At 31.3% G+C, this 22,173-nt stretch overlaps 2 long non-coding RNA genes across 2 annotated transcripts in view; one reads left to right on the forward strand and one right to left on the reverse strand.

Moving 5' to 3' along the window:
- The window catches only part of LOC148277382 (uncharacterized), a 47,858-nt gene extending 26,768 nt beyond the window's left edge, over positions 1-21,090 (reverse strand). Inside the window, exon 1 of the long non-coding RNA XR_015823498.1 lies at positions 20,887-21,090. This is a non-coding gene — a long non-coding RNA (uncharacterized LOC148277382). The remainder of the gene's footprint in view (positions 1-20,886) is intronic.
- LOC148277385 (uncharacterized) lies at positions 6,011-14,130 on the forward strand. Its single transcript, XR_015823491.1, has 4 exons — positions 6,011-9,198; positions 10,038-10,121; positions 11,795-11,936; positions 13,907-14,130. It is a non-coding gene; the product is annotated as an uncharacterized LOC148277385 (long non-coding RNA).
- Positions 21,091-22,173: the final 1,083 nt, after the last annotated feature.

Here is a 22,173-nt window from a genome sequence, read left to right on the forward strand (position 1 = left end):
CTAGCCGCATTCCTAGTTCTTTTTGAAAGTGTAAATATACTACTCGTATATTTATATCTTTGTCGGCCTTGTGGTGTAGTGGTCAGCACATTTATCTACCATGCAAGAGGTCTCGGTTTCGATTTCCAACATGGTTAACATGAATTATTTATGTTAAAAATAAAAGTGTTTTTATACTAGAATATTTCGTAGTCCCTGATCTAGCACCTGACGCGTAAGACTGATCATCTTACCTTCATGTAACAAAAAATGATCAAGTAACGCTACAATTATCAATGCAGTGCCCTATGCACCATTATGTTCGGAAAGGGAATGATGATGATAATGAATTTTGAAATTACTCCACGCGTGACGTCACAAGTCCTCTTAGGTAAGTTCGGGTGATTAGTAAAGTGGCTTCCTACAAACCGTTAATCTATCACAACACTATCATTGATTGATTTGGAAGATCTAATGACGTCGTTCAAAGTAGTTCGATTTTATTAATATCATTTTGATAATTTTTTTAACACATTTTCAAAAAACTTCGTGGCACAATTAAATGCTCTAATTTTAATCGCGGATTAGAAAACATTTTTTGCATCCAATTTCTCGTAGCGCTGAACTTCCTCATTTAACTACTGTAAATGAGTTACACGGTTTTTTAAAGGGTGTCAAAAGGACGAAAAATCTTTTCCCAAATGCGAATGGCCACATTCTTCTTTTTAGCGATCCTATTTTCCCCTGCAACTAAGTTTACTTGTTACATTCTGAGGTGCTCATTTAAACCAACGTTTCTGTATTTTTCTCCTAAATGAGTTGAAAATGTTTTAATTTCAGATAGAAATCCGAGGAAAGAGATAAGCGGTTTTTTGAAAAATGGTGCAGAAAAAGGATATAAAAGTGAAATGTTTTTCCATGAAAGTGGACTTCAGTTGTGTTTATTCTGTAGTCACTATAACAACAGCATACATTATAATTTATTATCAGTTGGATCGTTCCAAATGATAAGTGCTTATTATTGATTATTTATTTAAGGTTTATTTATTTTGTTTCTTTTAAGGTCATGCTACCTTTGCGGATAGGTGGAATTTGACCTAAATATTGCTATTACCGCTGGATATAGGCCTCTTCCAAATTTTCCCATGTTTAGTCTGTCCTGGGCACTCTGTTTCCATCCTTGGCCCACGAGTTCGACGACGTCGTCAGTCCATCTCCTCTGTGGTCTTCCTACTTTCCTTTTAATTTCGTAGGGTCTCCAGTTTAGTATTTTGGGGGTCCACCTATCGACTTCTTGTCTCGCCACATGACCCGCCTACTGCCATTTTTAACTTCCCACTCTTTCTGCGATATCGGTCACCCTTGTACGGCGTCTTATCTCCTCATTCCTTATTCGGTCTCTTAAGGAAACGCCCAACATTTGTCTTTCCATAGATCGTTGAGCACACTTAATTTTGTGAACACTTCTAGCAGTGGGAGACATGGTTTCAAGACCGTATGTTGCCACCGGCAGAACACAAGAGTTGTAGACTTTAGCCTTTTAAAAAAAATTAAATATGAAACCGAATTATTTTTTTACTGAACATATTGAATATTTTATTATTATCCAAATCAATATTTGTATAAATAACTTTGTAGGATTTGTTTTACTCTCCTGGATAATTTGCGATTTATACTAATATGGAAATTCTAATTTGCGGCAGGGCGTTTGATCAAAATAAGACGTTTTAAGTGTAGGTATATACCATGACACCGAATAAAAAGAAATATTAGCTTGACACCTTAATCAATGAAACAATGATCGAATGTAAAAGGGGTGCAAGTGAAAATAGCCTTTTTAGTGAATAAAATAATAATAAGAAAAAAATATTTGAACAGTGACAATGCGAGGACATCTCATTTGATTATCTATCTATCCACTTATCAACACATTCAACGTAATAATAAAAGCTTGTCAAATCATTAACATGATTGATTTGTCTAATAATTGTCGTTTTAATATTAAAGTTATGTTCACTGTTGAACCAACGGATGAAGTAATTTGGAATTACGACATGCATGGCAAAATAAGTGTTTGGTTACGTGGTATTTTTATTATGTTGAGAATAAGCATTATTCGATTTCACGGAATAGTCAAATTACGCGTTGATGAAAATTTTTCAAGAAAATCGTTGATATCTCAAATATACTCCTTAGTTTTAGTACTATTCATAATTTTTCTCGGTATATTGACTTTGAACGAAGAAGAAAGATTTGATAACGGTAATCACGCGAAAACATTCATGGTGACGTTGAAGTGTTTTTCTATATCGCTCGCAACCTGTTCTATAATAGGAATTATTTCAGAAAATTTCGTTTACGGAAAAGAAAAGGTTAAGCTTTATAATAACTTTTACATCATATTTAACTTCTATTTGAACGAATCATTCAACGAAAAAGTATCTTTGAAACTTGCAAATAGCCAATTTATATTATTTATTATATTTAAAATAATTCAAATAATTTATACTTTAAACTTTTGGGGCAATTCGCTATTTATCGTGTTCATTCTTCTGAGGACGGTATGTTTGGCGGAGATTACGTTGCAAATGTTAACAGATATATACACGACTCATTATTGCGTTCGACTAATCAATAAAAAAATATACTCGGAATGGACTGGAAAAACTTATCACGATGTTAGATTAAGGAGTTTATATGTGAATGAAAACTTCGAAGGAGAACACATGAAAATGAATTATGAACAAATAAAAGATGCGACGAAAGTGTACCGCGTTCTGCTAGAAAACGTCAAGTTAATTTCTAATCGCTCAAAAGTAAAGGTAACGCTACTGAACTATTTATACGAAAATATACACTTTTTTAAGATTTTTAAATATTTTTGTACAATGTTCCATTTCAGTGGTTTTTCTTAATGATTACGGCTATATTATGCGTAGTTTTTAATGCGAATGCTGTGATTTCAACGCTCGAACCCCCCATAATGGTAAGTGTTATGATCGATTACATCAAAAACTTTATATCAACAATATGTAATATACAAAATAGCAATAACAAAAAACTACTTAAGTATCATCATACGTGATAAAACATTATCTATTTTCGTATATTTTTATTTCTATGAATTAGTTCGTAATGTATGCGTGATAACTACCTAGAAGATGTAAGATTGTAATGTTTATTTATTATAAGGCACAAATGCCTTTTACAATATAAAATATAACAATATAATGAGTAAGTTAGATATACAAAAATTATAAAACGAAAAAACAGTATTAAAACATAGGTATAAAAAGAAAAAGAAAAATAACAAGACAATATATACATACATTTATGTATGTCAGTATTCAAAAGATATAAAAAATATATAATGAATTAACACGAGATCATTAGCATAAGTAGCTTTTGCAAATAATTCGATAATCGTTACTATAGAATGTCATCGAATATTTATGAAGAGATGATTTGAATTCACAGAGACTCGAGTTAAAAATGTCAATATGAGAGGTGCATTCATTCCTAGTTGTGTATATGCGGTATAGGTAAGTGACAAAGATAGTTGGTTCGAAAAGAGTGACCATAATATAGACTATTTTATCTAGTTCTACGTGTTGGTATATTAATACTTACTAGCAGGCAACAGTCGGCTATCGCCGACTGTTGCTATTATCGATACTATTGCCGATTATCTCTAAAAAAATTCTAAATGTCACTTAACAGACGCGCAACGACAAAATACTCACTTTTTTTTGTTTTTTCAGCAAGCTATTGTTTCTGCCTGTCTGTTTTTATTTATTTTTAATTACTCCACAACAGGCCAGAAGGCTCAATTGCAGAGAACTGTAGCACATTATAGTCAGTCAAAAATCACATTTTGAATTTTTGTATTCTCACCAGGAATCGAACCCGGAACTTTCCGTTCGTAAGTCAAGCGTCTTAACAACTAAACCACAAAGGCCGCCTATTATGTTATATTTATTACGCCTATATATATATCTGATTCTTAAAGCTGAAACGCTAGAAGAGATTTTTTGCGAAATTGAGTAATGAATGTCATTTTGTTCATATATTCAGATTCTATAAATGCTTAAAACATTTGAGTCCTCCGGTATACCACTGCTGAAAAAGCTTGTTCTAAAACACCGGTAGTCCAGTAATACTTTAGAGAGTCCATATTTTTAATGTTTTTTTCTTAAATATCTCCTTATCAAAGGCCTATAAATCCAAAAAAACAGCAATTAATTCTGTTTTTACTTCGAGAGATACATTTATAACTATTTAACAACTTTAAACCGCTCTCCTGAACAAAATTCAACATGTTTGAACAGAAATTAATCCAAACATACTTCAATTTCAGCATTTTTTACGGCATAAACAAACTAACACAGAATAATCAAGATCTCGAATCTCTGTGACTTTTTCCAGTTGAATGTTGTTTTTTTGAATACGGAAATAAAATTAAAGATTTAATTCTTCAAAAAAGATAATAATTTACATTTGTCAACATTAAAAAACCAATTATTAGAGATACACCAGTTATTTAATCTATTTAAATTTTATTGAAGTATGAAGCAGTCATTTTCATCTGTTATTTCCTTGTTGATCTTAATGTCGTCTGCAAAAAGTAAAATTCGACATCAATAAAACATTCAACAATATCATTTATAAAACTAGGAATAATGCTGGGCCTAGATGGCTTCCCTGTGACAGACCACTTGTTGCGGGGATAGCACGAGATGAAGATGATTTTATTTTAACGAATAAAGTCAAAACGTAGTGTGAAATGCGTTAATTAAAAAAATCTAGGAACGCTTTTAATGAGAAACCGAACTCTACCTCGCAGATCCCATATTACAAAATAGATATTATTTTCAGGAGCGAAAAATATGCCAGATTGTGTGGATTGCAGAGTTTTTGTGGTATATTGCGATTGCTTCTGTTGCCGCCGAAACTCTCAAAGTTGAAGTTGGAAGATTCCATAAAATAATTAGTCAAATGTGTATGGCGGAATACAAAGGTAATTTAAGTGTAACATTTTTATTTTAAATTATATTGTTTAAGCAACTATGTGTTTTATAATTCTAATTAAAATTCGTCCTTAAAACAACAGACTAAAACAATATTTTACAATATTGAGGTATTTAATATGTGTTGGAATCTGAGGTAAAAAATACATTGAAAAAATGCCTATAAAACAATATAATTTAAAAATACAAACTACAAACCTCTAACCTAACAGCACTAATGACCTTCATAATTTTTTTCAGATAAAAATGTCAAAGAAGCAATTAGTAAATTTATTGGCTTAGTACTAAGAAAAAGTTTGATTTTAAATATAGGCGGAGTACTTACATTAGATTTCACATTTTTAAATTCCTTAGTATCTGCTATAACTTCATATGTTATTATCTTAAATCAACTGGATCATAAAATTTAAAAAGAAAATTTTGGAAAATATAAAATTTAGTTTTTGGGTCATTTTTGAGCTTTTTTAGTTCTAAAATAGGTACGCGAAAAATCAATTTACATTTTTTTTTCTACGGAATATGCCAAAATGCCAAAATTCACAATTATTTATTACGATCTCACTGGGAATCGAACCCAGACCGACCAAGCATAAAACAAGCGTCATAGACAGTAAACTTTACCACTAGAGTACCCCTTTTTATCCTGAATAGGTGATGTTTTTGATCATCAAAAAAATCGGATTTAACCGTAGGTATGGGTTAATATTATGGCCCTTTCAATATTTTATTTTTTTTATTTTATTTTATTATTTTTTCACGCCCATAAGGCTTTTACATACATGAAAATTTTACAAAATATAAGTATATAAACAACATTAAATTTAAAAAATACAATATAAAGCAACAAAAGATAGAACGGTGTTAAGAAGTAAAGTTGGTATAAAAAAGAAGATGAGTATATAAACAGCATAGATTTAAAAAAAAAAACACAATATAAAGAAATAAAATAAAGGAACAAAATAAAGGAACAGTGTTAAGAAGTATAGTTGGTATAAAAATAAAAAGATGAGTGTATTAACAACATAAATTCAAAAAAAAAAATATATAATATACTGTAATAAAATATAGAACTGTGTTTTAAAGTTAAGTTGGTTTTAAAAAAATTAAAGAAATATATATATATTTCTATTTTTTTTAATAAGCTAAAGAAATACAATTAAAGGTTTAAAGCAGCTAGGTACATAATGTTATAAAATACAATATGAACAGAATATTAAGTTCTATTTGATAAGGAACATATACATTGATATTTAAAATTTACAAGACTCACGCTAAAGACATCGATGTTGTTAGCATATTGGTTCGCGAGTACATGCATCCGCATTACTGGCGAATTCGCGCTGTAATTGGTCGATGATGGACCGCAGTAGAACAAAGTATTACATCGGGTAACTCGACCAGGCACTCGCACATTAATCAAATTGATAAGTTCACAACAATCGAACATCGACATTATTATTTTAAACAAAAAAAGCAAGTCATTTAATTTTCGTCTGTTTTCTAATGTTTGGATGTTTAAATAATCATTTAAGTATGAGTAATTTATGTATTCAATCGGTATACTTAATTTAAAATTGATAAAACGCAAAAATTTATGCTGAACTCTTTCGATGTCCTTAACATGAACCCTGTAATGCGGTGACCATATAACTGAGTTATACTCGAGTTGACTTCGCACTAGGGCAATATACAATGTTTTCATTATGTTTATAGACTCAAAATCCCGTATCGTTCGCAGCAAAAATCCCAAGGTTCTCATGCTCTTATTTGTAATGTTTTGTATATGTTTAATAAAACTCAGTTTTTCGTCAAAAAGAATACCTAAGTCTGTCATCTCTGTAACTTTTTCTAAAGGTGAAGAATTTATTTTATACGTGAAAACGATGGGATTTCTGTTGCGGCAGAATGTCATAATTTTGCATTTTTGAATATTAAGAAATAAATTATTTTTTTTACACCAATTATACAAATTATTAATATTTGATTGCAGAGTTTCACAATGATTAATGTCCGATATTTTTTTAAATATTTTAATATCGTCCGCAAAAAGCAAAACTTCGACATCATGGAAACAGGATGTAATGTCATTTACGAACATTAGAAAAAGAACAGGCCCTAGGTGACTGCCTTGTGGAAGACCACTAGAGGCAGAAAAACAGTCTGATTTTACATTTTTGATTTTTACATATAGATACCTGTCAGATAGATAAGCTCGAAACCAATCAAGGATAGTTCCACGAAAACCCAAACCATACAGCTTACTTAGTAATATTTTGTGAGAGACTTTGTCAAACGCCTTAGTAAAATCGGTGTATATACTATCAACTTGATTTTTATCATTAAAGGCTTCCGATATGTAATTATGGTAAAGAATTAGGTTTGTGGCAGTTGACCGCGCCTTTATAAAACCGTGTTGTTTAGTGTCTATTATATTTGAGACATCATGTTGAATTTGGTCAAGTATGAGTGACTCAAAAAGTTTGGGTATGACTGATTGGATGCATATAGGACGGTAGTTTTTAATATCTGAGTCGTCCCCCTTTTTAAAAATTGGAGTTATATAGCTAGATTTCCATTTGGAGGGAAAACATCCCATTGACAATAGTTTATTGAAAAACGTGGTGAGAGGTTCAGCTATAACTGAGGCACATTTTTTGAGAAAAATAGGCGGAACATTATCAGGACCTGCTGATTTATTTTCATCTAAAGAGAGTAGTCTCTTCTTACAAGACAACATATTAATTTTACAGTTTGAAAGCGTAATTGTTTTATCAAAAGTAAAAGTTGGAATCTTATCATCTGGAATAGGTTCATCATACACTTCCTTAAAGAAATTTGCAAAAAGGTTTACAATATTTTCAGTGCCATTCACTAATTTTCCATCTAGATGCATAGCACTTGGATATTCGAAATGAGAATTGTTTAATTTTTTTATGTAGTTCCAAAGATTGTTTGAGTTTAACGCCGAATTTTCCATACTCTTTACATACGATTTAAAGCATATCTTGGAAAGCGTTTTACATTCGTTTCTTGTTTTGGAAAATTCCTGATAATCATGAATACTCCGACTTTGCTTAAATTTTTTGTGTAGTACTTTTTTTGAATTTAGTAAAATTTTAAGTTCAGCGGTAAACCACTTTGGATAGTTTATTTTAAGTTGATACTTGGGGACAATATAATTGAAAAAAGCTATCAATTTTCCTATAAGTTATCGAACGCCAAGTAGCACTTGCTTTAATTGCTGCAATTAAGTCATAATTGATATTGTGAAAAATAATCAATCAGTCTTGACAACACAATCACTTTCACTTTCAATCAATAGATTAATCACGTATTATATTTATGTAAAAGACTGTTCAAACGGCCGAGTAACCCTTGAATGATCGCATATTTCAAATCACTAAGAACTTGAGAAAACAAAATGGATAGATTTTCCACGACTTTTTATGTAATGAAGGAGAATTTAAATCAGTTGTGCGGTTTTTCGAAATTGCCATTTAGTATCAGATATAAAAAGAACTCATTAATAAATCAGACTTACACTGCATTTTTGAGTGTTTTAATCGGGGCAATAGACATTTTGAAGTTAATAGAAACTTATTCCTCATACGATCAAAAAGATTCAATCACTAAACAAGTTATTACTGGAGCGTATATATTATTTATGTGCGCAAGCGCTATCTTATGTATTACGGGTGAATCGATAATATTTATAGATCAAAAAGTAGAATTTTACAATACTCTTCTAGATATTCACAGAATTTTGTTTCAGACCGCGTTTAGGGAAAACGAAATAATTAAGAGCTCTAGAAATAACATTATAATTTTCGTAATTATCATGATATTGCGGATTATATTTGTAACGTTTGTTATGGGAAATATTTGGTATGGAGTTTTTTTTATATTCAGAGCTATCATTATTGCATTAGGGATAATGGAAATTGTGTTTGGATTAAATACATGTAAATACTACGTTCATATTTTAAATGACTCGGTGTTGAATCAATATTATAAAATGATAAATGGACAAAACGAAGTGGATTTTGAGAGAACTACAATGTGTTTAAACGAGAAATTTAACAAAGATAAAATAATCCCAGAATCACATGAAGATTCAATAAATAATTACATGAAAGTTTATGATATGATAACAGAAAATATGAAATTAATTTCTGAGCGTTTTTCATACACGGTAAGAAAATTTAAGATTATTACTATTACACTGGAACCTCGTTTTAGACGGTTTTTACACGGTTTCGAAATAACACGGTCAAACATTCAATAAAACTTTTTTTTAGCATTCATTTAACAAAAAATAGTGTTATATTTTTATTTTACTATTCGTTATTAAAATACTTTACATCGCTCTTTTACTTATTTGGCCATAATAGATAGGGTTTTACTTATAGACTCTGAACAAAGTTAGCCTAGGTATAGTGGGAGAACAAGGCTGGGAGTACCATCCTTATTCTACTACTACTATAAGGATGCTATTCCTATCCGTATTTTACCACTATGCCTAGGCGTAACTTTGTACCAAGTTAATGAGCAAGTCCTGCAGTGATAGTGAATAATATTTACTAAGATTTTTATGTCATGTTTTATTTAAGAAAAAAAAATGGTAAAATAAATAGTAAAAACAATCATTTTTTTTAAATCTCTCATTGATTTTTTTTACTAAAAAACGTATCGCATCGTTCTTATTTAATAGACTTTTTTTACACGGTACTGTGTGGAACGTATCACACGTGTTAAAAGAGGTTCCAGTGTATAATATTTTTTAGGAAAGCCTATAATACAAAACCTAAATGCAGAAAATGGTAAAGCAAAAAATACATCTTCTTTTTTCAAGTTGTTTCAAAGTATTAAAAAACATTAAGAGCATAAAAAATATTAAAACATAAAGATTAGTATTAAATAATTTTTTTACGATACCTTCCACCTGAAATAAAACAATAACGTGTGTAAAAAAGGCATATAAAATATAGTACCTAAAAGGTTCTTAAACATAACAATGATTTTTTGTTCTAGTTTACTTCGATAGTTATAGGATCTTCTTTGGCTTATTTGTTTGTCGGAGATTATTTCTCTATGTTACCAGCGGGACAACAATGGGTAAGACAAATTGGTCAAATTTTATATATTAAGAAATAAAAAAGTTTTTATGAAGTATCTTCAAAACATACTTCTTGGATCTAAAATAGTCAGAGAAATATTACTATCATCTGAGTCTCTTACTATCATCAATATAAAAATTAATTCATCTTTATACTGGTAAGGATAAAAATAAATATATTAAATTTAAGACAAGTTGAAATCAGTATCTTCAAAGAAATAAAATAGACCAAAAAAAGCCGTCGAGGGAAAACAAGCCCGGAGTTCTGAAACTTAGCATGATTGTTTGCTGGTGTCTACTGGTACTGCATAGCATACTAAAAGTAATATTGATGTTTTTTGTTGATATTTCTTGATAAAACTCCATAGTTAATGATTATGATAAAATTATAAATAAACTTATCAATGAAACTTCTTGATTTAGTTTTACTTTTTATTATTTTGACCAACGAGCGTTTTCGCCTAAATAGGCATCTTCAAGACTGGCGAATTGTTCCCACCTTTAAATAATAAAAGCTTAACCCCGATTTCGGTCCAAAAACTCCCAAAAATGAACTGTTTGGCAAACTAGTTGTAAATATTTATGTTTATGTTCCCTGTTAAAATACTTATTTGATCTTATCTCCAAAATATGTTAAGAATAGTATAAAAACTGTAAATGTTGTAAACAATTCACCAGTCTTGAAGATGCCTATTTAGGCGAAAGCGCTCGTTGGTCAAAATAATAAAAAGTAAAATTAAACCAAGAAGTTTCATTGATAAGTTTATTTATAATTTTATCATAATCATACTAAAAATACCCGAGGGTAGGGGGTCCGCCAATGGAGGGGAGGGGTTTAAAGGGTGCTTTTGAAAGTTTTCTCCGATAATCACTCTTGGCGAAAAGTATTTAATGAACCATTTAAAGTAAACAAAATTAAATTGAAAAAAAGATAAAGGCAGACAAAATTAAACCGTAAAATATCTCAATTATTTGTGATTTTCGTCTGAGTAGAAACAATCCAAGTATAATATTGCTTGGTGAACGATACTTTTCACTACATAGTTTTTTATTCCTCTCTTACACACGCACGTGCACCCTCGCTCTCATTTATTCTAAATATTTACTTTCCCCCCCTCCCCCTTCGCCGCTGCCGTTCTCAGCTTGTTCCATTTTTTGTAAACATCAAAAAAATATTAAAATTGCTATGATAGAATTGAATGCAAAAAAAAACTAGGTTTTACCGTTAACTATTAATTATTTAAAAAAAAAAACATCAAATTCGATAGTGAAAACAGAAAAGAGCATGGTTTATTATTTTTAAAGCGATATTTAAATAGTTAGGTACTCACCTTAAATGAAAGCCTCGAACAGTATTCGTCATTCGAATAATATTTCTTACTCTACCTCATCTCTTATGTTGAGATCTTTTAGACCAAAAGTTTTATCTATCTACATGTATTTACTATAAGAATTCTTCTTCTTTGTTAAATAGGCACTAACAGGTTTTTAGTGCGCTTTTTCTTATAGTGCTTGCTTCAATTTATGTCAAAATTTCATTAGTTTTGTTATGTGTTATAGGAAAAAAACCTCGTCTCCTTCGTAACCTATTTTCGTGTATTCATGGAAAGGTTAATTTTAGTGTCTATTAACCTCAGTTATTAATGTTAAAACTTTGATCAAAAATTTTCAGTTAGATATTTTATCGTACCTATTTGGAGCTCTACAGCATATCTGGTTGATAGTTAATATCACCTATTCTGTGGAAGAATTCAATGGAGAAATGGAGAGGACCAAACAAATTATTGCAAAACTGGATTTATTGGAGTGTAAAGGTTTGTACATGATTTCTAAATTACATCGCTTTCGATTACAAGGAAGTTTAGTAATTCTGTTTTTAACAAAGCTTTTATTTTTAATTTCAATTGAATCAAAAGTACGATTTTTTATGTTATGAAAGTGCTACGATTTAAAAAAAGAATTACCTTTAAAATCCGTGCGCGATTGATCCGACCAATAAATATGTCAGCGCAACACGGTGCAATTTTTCCTTGTCTGTGTGCAACGTAAATGTCTTCAAATGCGGTAGGCAAGCTGTATTGTATTTAAATTTATTTCAACAGAGAGGGAAAACATTTTTGATAAGGGAATATAGAAGTCTAGGCATTTACAGGGCTTATGACCTATCATTAGCTGATTTTTTAGATATTTTTTTTAAATAGAAAAATAAATTTTTGCGTTCTTATGATTTACCCAAATATTTAATTTTGAGGGCCATTTTCAACGAGTTGTAAATAACTCACTATTAGAAAATGGAATCAACTTGAGGTAGAGTGGGATTCGAACCACAGACATTTGGTCCGTGAGTCCGAGACACTAACCACAGGACCACAACCCGATTTTCAAAAATAAAAAATATTTTTATTTTTTATTCATTTTTTTTGTTTTTTACAATAAACGTAAGTGATAAAACAGAGCATTAAAAATAAAGCGTAATTACATAGCAATGATATACATATTAAAATGAATTTTTGCTCCTATAATAAATAATGGACAGTTATATTTTTGTGTAACATAAGAAAGAAAAAAAAAATATTCCGTAAAAGATAATATGGTTTTTTTTTTTATAGTAATTAAAAAAGGAAATAAAAAATATTTTAAAAAGCACAAAAATATTCCTTATTAAAGGGAAACAAAATAAATCATAGAAAAAAAGAGTTCATATCTTTAGTTTGAATCCAGGATAATGCATGTTTTTTAAAAGAAGGAAAATTTTGAATGTTTGTAATCAATGAAATATTATCAGTAAAAAAAGAATTGAATTTATGTGGCCACTTTACACACTGTGTAACATTCACCATTCTGCCCATGTTCGAACATTCACATTTCCTCAACTCTTCCATCTGTTGACTTTTGTGAAGGAAAAGAGATTCATCCGGCTGAACCAAATCACCTACTAGGCAACCCTTGAAAACCATTTTCTAATTTTTATCCTTCTTTTTTTACCAGGTAGTTAATTCAACAATGTTTGAGTACGTCCAAATGCTTGCAGACTGGCTGAATTTCCTCCCTAGGGAGTTATGAATATTTAAATTTATTTCAACAGAGTTAATGACAGTACATAAGCCCTGTAAATGCCTAGACTTCTATATTCCCTTCTCAAAAATGTTTTCCCTTTCTGTTGAAATAAATTTAAATATGAATAACTCCGTAGGGAGGAAATCCAGCCAGTCTGCAAGCATTTGGACATACTCAAACATTGTTGAAGCTGTATGGTGTTTAATTTTTAATCATTTTTAGCATCATTTAAAGGTATTTCAGAAAACAATTGCGTTACAATAAAAAAATATTTTTACTGTTATCGTAACCATGAAAAAAATCTTTACATCCACCTTCGGGTGGCACTAAACTTCCTAATTTAATTATCACGACGCAATAACGCATGTATACTCAATATCTTCAAATATTTTAAATTTACTTTTCATGAACATCATTCAATACACTTTTTGTTTAATACTGTTTTTTGTTTTGTTTTGACGCACCAAACAGGAAGTTAAAAAGTTTATTTGTAAATAAACATACAAATTTTTGTTATAAATATTATCACGATCACGACATTATAGTTGAATATTGTATTTATGATACAAGTAATACATATGTTACATAGTGTGTAAAGTGGCCACTTAAACCAGCCAATGACAGGTTATAAACCGTGTAGAAGCCTAGACTTCTATATTACCTTCTCTAAAATGTTCCTTATCTCTGTTGTAGTATGTTAATATATATGTTTTTAATTACATTTCAGAACCAAAATCAAAGATGTCGAAATTTATAGAACTTATATTAATAAATAGAAAAAATACATTTATCATTGCTGGAATTACAGTAGACAACACGTTAATATATTCCATCACATCTATTGTCACATCTTATATTATAATATTTGTTCAAATGAGCCATGGTGAAAATAATTAGTTAGATCCTAGATAAAATGCTTGTAATATGCCTCTTAATACAATAAATAAATAAATAAATAAAATAAGTGTGTTTTTTCATACAATTAAAGCATTTTCTGTAAAGAATCCGCACAATACGAATATATCGCACATTACGAATATCGATAAAAACACGTAAAATGGATTTAGAAAAATTAATTGAATTTTCAAAATCAATTTGGAAATTGTGGTGAAATGTTTTCATGCATAGTTAAAGTAATATTGTTAAAAAATGCGTCTTTTTTGGCTTAGACAATTGTGACGTCAAGTTTTGTGACGATGTCCTATTAAAATTTAAACGGTCACAGATAAAGTTTAACCCGATCGTGACGTATAAGTGAGGTGGCCAGTGTAGTGAACCATTTTGGCAAGAATTAAAAAAAAAATTTTACTCGACAGTATTTCAAAGACCCTTATTAATTCAAAATTGTTAACAGAAAGGTTTCCCTATTTTTGGTAGAAGCTCAATTTTTAAAAGTACTTAACTGCCGATCCAAGCAAAAAGAGTGTCAAGCAAAAAATAAAAAGTGTGTTTTGTTAATGCCACCTGAAAAATAATTGTAACCCTCCTTAACAACTCACTCAAATATATATTTATTTATTTATTCAAATATATTTATTGTTTTCCATTATCAACTATATTTAATAATAAAAATAATGTGACCTCACTTGGGGGTTACCCGTGCCGAGGACACTTAACAATATACTTTTAAAAAAAAAAAATATATTTGAGAATAAACGAAAAAGACTAACTTAATAAACAGAAAATTAACAAAATGTTCAGACATTTTTAAACATTACGTATATATGTTCATAATTAATTTATGTACATCTATACTATTTATATTACAAAATGCACAATGAAATAACAAAAACATAACATAAGTTATACACTTGTGGAGCAGTTAATTCAATAATGGTTTAGACAAACTAAACAATCCATTCTACTTCTACCTGGCTTCACTATCCATTTTTATCCATATAAACAAATTGTTTTGATAAATATACTGGAAAAAATACCAAATACATAAAACCTCATTTCCTTAAAATATTTTAAACGTTACTTCTCGCTTTGAACGGCAGCAAAGTAATCGATAAAACACGAGAGTCGATGAGTCGTATTGTTCCTAATGAAAGATATATTTTACTATAAAAAGACCGATGGAAATATTATTTTAGAATTTGACCACAGACAAGATAATTATTTTGTAAATTAAATGATTCTTTGTTGAATTTGACTGTGCAGGACAAAAGAGCGCCCAGAACAAAAATTGCTAATGAGAAAAATCTGTAAGCAGAATATTACTTCCAGGAGTTTTCCTTATGTAATTGTTTTAGGTTGCGTTCGTTTTCTTCCAAATGAAGAGAAAAAAAAGATAACAAAAAATCAACAAATTTGTCGATATTATATTCTCCCTAACTATTTTACAAGAAATTAATCAATAATTCACAGCACCGTAACCATAAACTGCGCAAATATTGCGAGCAGATTTGGCAGCTTTATTCTCTCGATTGAACGCTATCAAAAAGAGGTTACGAAAATGCTTACTTTCGTTTACTCGACATGACGTTTTGAAGGCTTGTAATCGAATAAATAATAGTGTAACGTAAAAGAAAACGCAACATTTTGTAGAGAAGATTTTTTTTTCGAATGACGTATAACTTGTATTATTTTTTTAACTTTTGGTTCTCATTTCTAAATCTGGAAAAAAACGGACACAACTTATGTATGTAAAGATCCAATAATGGTCTCCTGATGTTATTGTTTATTTATCGGCCTCTTGTTGTAGTGGTTCCATGCAAGAGGTCTCGGGATTGATTCTTGACATGGCTGACGTGAAACATTTATTTTACAAATGTGTTTTTACACTAGAATGTTTTATAGTCCCTGGACTGGCACATAAAGCGCAAGACTGATCATCTTACCTTTATGTAAGAAAAACATTTCAAGCTACGCTGCGATTGGTGTACTAATGCAGTGCTCTATGAACCATTAGAAGCGGAAAGGGAATGATGATGAATTGTATAATGGTAGTTTTACAGTGTAAAATTAAGACACAATAAAGGACGTACATACAATGGATTAACCTAGTTTCCGATTATATTGTTTGTTGGTTTTGTAATGGTTTTAATCCACAAAAGTAATGGATTAAGTTTGAAAATAATGTAAGAATTTAATAAATAAATAAGCTAGTAAATAAATAGTAGGAGCACAAAACCAGACGAATCTAATGAAAATATTATACAACCCTACATCATTCCTTTGTCATTGACAGTATGGAAAATACATACAATAATATTTTGAAAATAAAATGTAGACCTTTTTTACAGCTTTTAAACTAGTTAAAAATGGTATTAATCAGAGGTTTGGTTTTCCAAAACTACAAATAAGTGGCAGATACTAGAGAAACACGTTATTATCTCAGTGTTATACTGTACTGTAGAATTAACGATGTTGTCACAGATTGGTTTGAGGTCATTACCGGAGTTCACCAAGGTTGCGTCGTTGCACCGTTCCTTTTTATAATTCTTATGGAGTTCATCCTTAGAAAGTCGATTTCACTAGATTGAGGAATATCCATCTCTCCCTCTCAAAAACTCGGCGACCTAGAGTATGCCGATGATGCGGTGATAATTGACGATTCAGTCGGGGGTCTTCAGGTCACTGTAGATAAGCTAAATAGATACTCCGCATGCATGGGTTTACAAATTAATATTGCTAAAACCCATGTACTGTGTAATACTTCGTGTCTCGATGTTCGGAATCCCCTGACTCTGTCAAACCAAATCATCAAAAGGGCCGAGAGTTTTAAATACCTAGGAATATATGTTACAGAAAATGGCAGCTTTCAAAAAAAATTGAGAGTGCGGTTAGGAGTAGCAGGCGCCACATTATGAAGGCTGTCTGGAAATTGGATAATATATATAATATATAATAAAGCAACTCCTATAAAAAAAAAAGATTTAAAAAATGCAGCCTCTTTATACCACCCACGAGTACACACTGTTATAAATGTTCCTCTTTGGTTTTTCCTGAAAACAAACGAGCAATAAACATAAAATAAACCATACTGTCAATATTCCCAGAGAGGAAGTTCAGTGTTAAGAAAAGTTAAGTATATAAATTATGTTTTCTTACGCGCGGTAAAAATTAAAGCGTTTAATTGTATGACGAAGTTTTCTGAAAACGTACGGAATTATTTATAAAAATGAACGACGTCATCATTATCATTCCCTTTCCGCGTCTAATGGTGCATAGGGCACTGAGTTGGTACACCAATCGCAGCGTATCTTGTTTTTTTTTGTTACATGAAGGCAAGATGATCAGTCTTACGCTTCAGGTACCTGTCCAGGGTCTATGAAATATTCTAGTGTGAAAACACCTTTTTAAATAAATATTTCAGATTAATCATGTCGGGAATCGAACCCGAGATCACTTACGGTAGGCAAACGCGCTGACCATTACGCCACGAGGGCAAACTACATCATAAGTTCTTAAGAATCAACCAATGGTAGAGTGTTAAGTGTGAAGCCAACTCACTAATCATCAGAACTCACGCCGGAATAATCACAAAACTTTAAAAATCACAGCGCGGATAACACGATACATAAAAATATTTTTTTTGGGCTTAGTTTGATTGTCTTTTAACAAATAAAATTATTTAAAAAAAACCTACGGAACATCTTCATTTGATAAAGACCTTCATAACATATTTTCCTATTCTGTTCAAAATACACCGGAACGTTTTTTTTACATAAGGGATACGCTCCACACAGTTTGCTAAAATACTAGGTTACCTTGTATAAAAATCAATAAGGGATTTTGAAAAATAAATAGGTAACTTTTGAATGAACCTTTATTTTTTTAATATATATAACACGAAATCAAAATACTTTTTAAAATCGCAACAAAGATTATTCACTATAAGTATCATATATTATACGCCAAGGAAGTAAAAGAGCGACGTAGGGCATTCCGATAACGAATATTATAATTATATTACTATTACGCATCGCCAAATTAATATTGGGGTTCGAACTGTCAGTAGGGTCACGGTGAGTCGGGTCTTACTGGAGGGTGTGATTCTATAAAATGCTGCAAACGCTCATTTGCATTCCACCGGCAACACCACTGACTAGTCCAACTCGTTAGCGTCCACGTCGCGAACCCTGAGCAATGGGATCATACTAATAACGGTGTGATGGCATCAGATAACGAGAGGATGAAAGCCGAGATTCTTGCACCTCAAAACCAAAACCAACCAGCTAAGGAAAGGTAACATTGACAGAAAAATCTACCAGATAACGCAACGGGTAACCACTCTGGTCATCTTTTCCAGGAATCACTATTGCGAGTACATCCAATAAGCAGTTCCTGGCTGCGGAATAGAAGAGTAGCGCAGGATCGAGAAGCTTTTGCTCTAGTGATCGCCAACGTCAAGGAGACCTGGCAAGGCACCGCAAGAAGAGAATAAATTAATGTTTCAATTTTCATTTTATTAAATATTTAAACGGTGTTATTTTGAAACTACCTATAATAAGGTTCCAGTGTATCGAATTTGATAATTACTATCTCTCAAAATATGTTGAATTGTATTTATAAGCGGCTACTAAAAGGACTATAGTGGGCTCCGATTGTTATAGTCGTCCAACGCTTCTTTCACATTTCAAACTTTTCGTTACAAAACGGTTCACATCCTATGTCGGAGTGTGAACGTTTTGAATTTTCAGACATTTTTTTTACTGTGTACACCGTCGCCATTCAGACCCCGTCTCCATTTAACATGAGATTTAAAGGATTAAAATTATTGTTGCCTGTAATAAATAATTGTAATTAAAATTATCCGAAAAATGGGAGCAGGCGTGATATGGGCAAGGAATCAGCAATATTTGGTCAAATTCACAAACTCAACGATCTTTTCTTTATTGAGAAATAACTGTTTTCTGATTTAATTACAGTATTTTTATTGTTTTATATTTACAACAAAATAATGGTTTGTACTATATAAGTAAATACACAGTGTTTCGAGGCTTGTGACCTAAAAGTAAGATAGTAAAAATAAGTTTTAAATAACAGTAAAGCAAGTTTATCAATTGAGATCTCCCTGGAGCAATGGTGCATCGATGTTGACAAATGTCTGTAAAATGAAAAAAAAAAGTTTTATTGAAGTTTTGTTTCAGACAATTGTTTTAAAGGATGTTTCGAATTCGTACATATGGTTATTCAAGTTGTTTAATTCGACGCCCAGGGAGATGTACAATATTATGGCAATCATAACTTAGATACCACGAAGACGACGAAGACCAGGAAGGCCCAAAACGCGATAAATGGACTGCAACAGCGCAGATATGACAATATTGGAAGTGAGGAATTGGACAGAAGGGGCAGCATACCGGCAAGAGTGGAGGAGACTCCTGGATTCAGCCAAGGCTACCTAGGGCTGTCTAGCTTATGATGACATAATTTAGATCTGCTCTTAATGAATGTACAGTTGTGTAGCAGAAGAAGTCACAATTTGTTTTTCAAACTACTAATGAAGGACAATAAAACAAAAGAAAAGCTCAAAAAAGATAAGGTGGTATTCCAATAATTTAAATTTAATTGCTATCAAAATACATACATTTGCACATGAAAAGGGTAAAATTAAAATACTTATTTATAGGAACTATATACGAGTAGACTTACTCTCGTAAACTTGATTAATATTATAAATTATAAGACGCCCTAAATTCAGGTATTGCGTGGGAAAGAAATACGAAAAGATGAATTATTTCGCTAACTTTTAGGGAAAAATACCGGATTAGAATCCCTGGGAGGAATACGGGGATAGACCTCCAGGGATCAACCTACGGAGCAGACATTACAGAAAGTTTAAAAGTCATGCAAATTAAAAATAAAAAACGTAAGTGCCACAAAACTGAGAAAAATTGAATAAAGAATCTTGCATGATGATTCGTAAAATAGGGGCATAGTTTGGGTTCCAATCTTGAACCGACACTGTATCGCTCAACTGTTATACTATAAGGTGAAGTACTGACTTAATGTATTGATTATCACTAATTAACTACGCAGCGCTCCAGTAAAGAAATGCTTACGTTTTGCTGAATATTGTAAGTACACAAAAAATGGTATTGGTAAAGTGCGGGAACTTTCATTATATAAATCTTGCAATTTGCGTTTGTTTACATTTACTTGTTTAATTTACACATGCATATTATATTATATGCACATACATGTTTAGTTTTATTGAAAATGTATGTTTATCATGGGTTTTTTTTCATTATTTAAAAATCGTTCTATGTAAATTTAAATTGAAAGTAAAAAATTAACAGAAACATTGAGGGGATCTGGTGGGTTGGGAAGACGCGACAGGTTGGCCGCTCTCAGGGCATTCTTCTCTCCCTTATAATTCTGCGTAGATTTGTATTCCTCGGTAGTAGTAAGTTCAAAACTCCCAGGATAACGGCTGCGGGTGGTCTATTATATATATATAGCTTAAAGCTAGGGTTTCCTAGGACAGCGGTGACCGTATCTTAACGGCCGTAGTGAATGGTGATGCAGTGGACAGCCGTCGTAACGGTAATTAGAGAGTTGTTTCCTAGGAAAACGGTGTTGATAACACCGTTAAAAAATAAAACCACTCTCTAGCCACCTCTACGACGGCTGTCCACCGCATCACCGTTACCTACGGCCGTAAAGATACGGGTACCGCTGTCCTAGGAAACCATAGCTTTAGCTTTTAGATCCCTTTAAGTATGGAATCTCGCAATGATTTTTCGATGGCTTTACTTGTCGTTATCGAGTAATGCGGTATGGTTATGGGTGCCCTTCTTCTTGACCAGGCGACCTTCGATAAACGTGGCAGTACACAGGCACCTGGTGTACTTGTAGAACTTGCATTTCCACCAGACGCGGTGTCCCGTGGACTTGACAGCGTAGTAGGAGTGTTCGCCTATCCAGAGGCACCCGTGGGCGCTCTTAGAAGGGATGATTCTTACTACAAACAAACAAATAAGTGTGAGATTAACAAAATTTTGGGTGAGTCTAGATTTTCAGAGAAAAGAACTAGAATTCTTACCTCAAGAAATTGAGATTTCTTTTCGAAGATTATATTTTTTAGATTTAAAAAAAAACACAGGTGTTTTAGTTTTTTCTATGAATTTTGTTAATAAAAAAACAAATCTTTTTTTGATGTAATAACTTATATTTACATATAAGTTAATAATTTAAAAAATACTTGGTACACTTCCACTTATTTATTTTGACCAATTAGCGCTTTCACCCTCTAATGGGCATCTTCAGACTGGTAAATATTTTACAGTGTAAGGGTAATTTATTTAAAACTAAATATTATCTTGTAGGTACATTTAAAAATAAGTTGAAAAAAATACAATATGAAATATTTCAATGGAACAGAGTGAGACAAATTATTGAAACATGTGTTGGCGGTAAACTTTTAAGAGAATATTCTATTATTTGAAAAATATTTATTCTTTTATTACAATGTACAGGGTCTAACTAAGGGGGCTAATAAGGGTGAGTTTTTAAATTCTATCTGTTGATTTATTAAAACTGTTGATTTATTAAAACTGACCTACTTTAAATGTGCCTACACTTAAGATAATATTTAGTTTTATATAAATTACCCTTACACTGTATAATATATACCAGTCTGAAGATGCCCATTAGAGGGTGAAAGCGCTAATTGGTCAAAATAAATAAGTGGAAGTGTACCAAGTATTTTTTAATTTTTTAAAATTAATAACTTATATGTAAATATAAGTTATTACATCATTACAATGGAATTCCATCAAGAATTGTCAATAAATAATTTAAATGAAAAAATGTTTTTTTATTTTTTTCATGCGGTAGCTAGCATAAGTATACTAATAATCTGGACTAAACTTTAAGTAAAAATCAAGTGAAGATAAGTCGCCTCAGCGTATTGATTAGTGCGTTTACCTGTCGCCAAATAAACCATGAACATATGATGCATAGAACACTACATTTGAACAGCAAATGCAGCGTATCTTGAACATCTGCCACATGAAAGTAAGATGATCATTATTACGCTTA

The sequence above is a fragment of the Micrasema longulum genome, unplaced genomic scaffold, assembly GCF_059751315.1.
Source record: "Micrasema longulum isolate JH-2025_06_02 unplaced genomic scaffold, ASM5975131v1 h1tg001039l, whole genome shotgun sequence".
NCBI lineage: Eukaryota > Metazoa > Arthropoda > Insecta > Trichoptera > Brachycentridae > Micrasema > Micrasema longulum.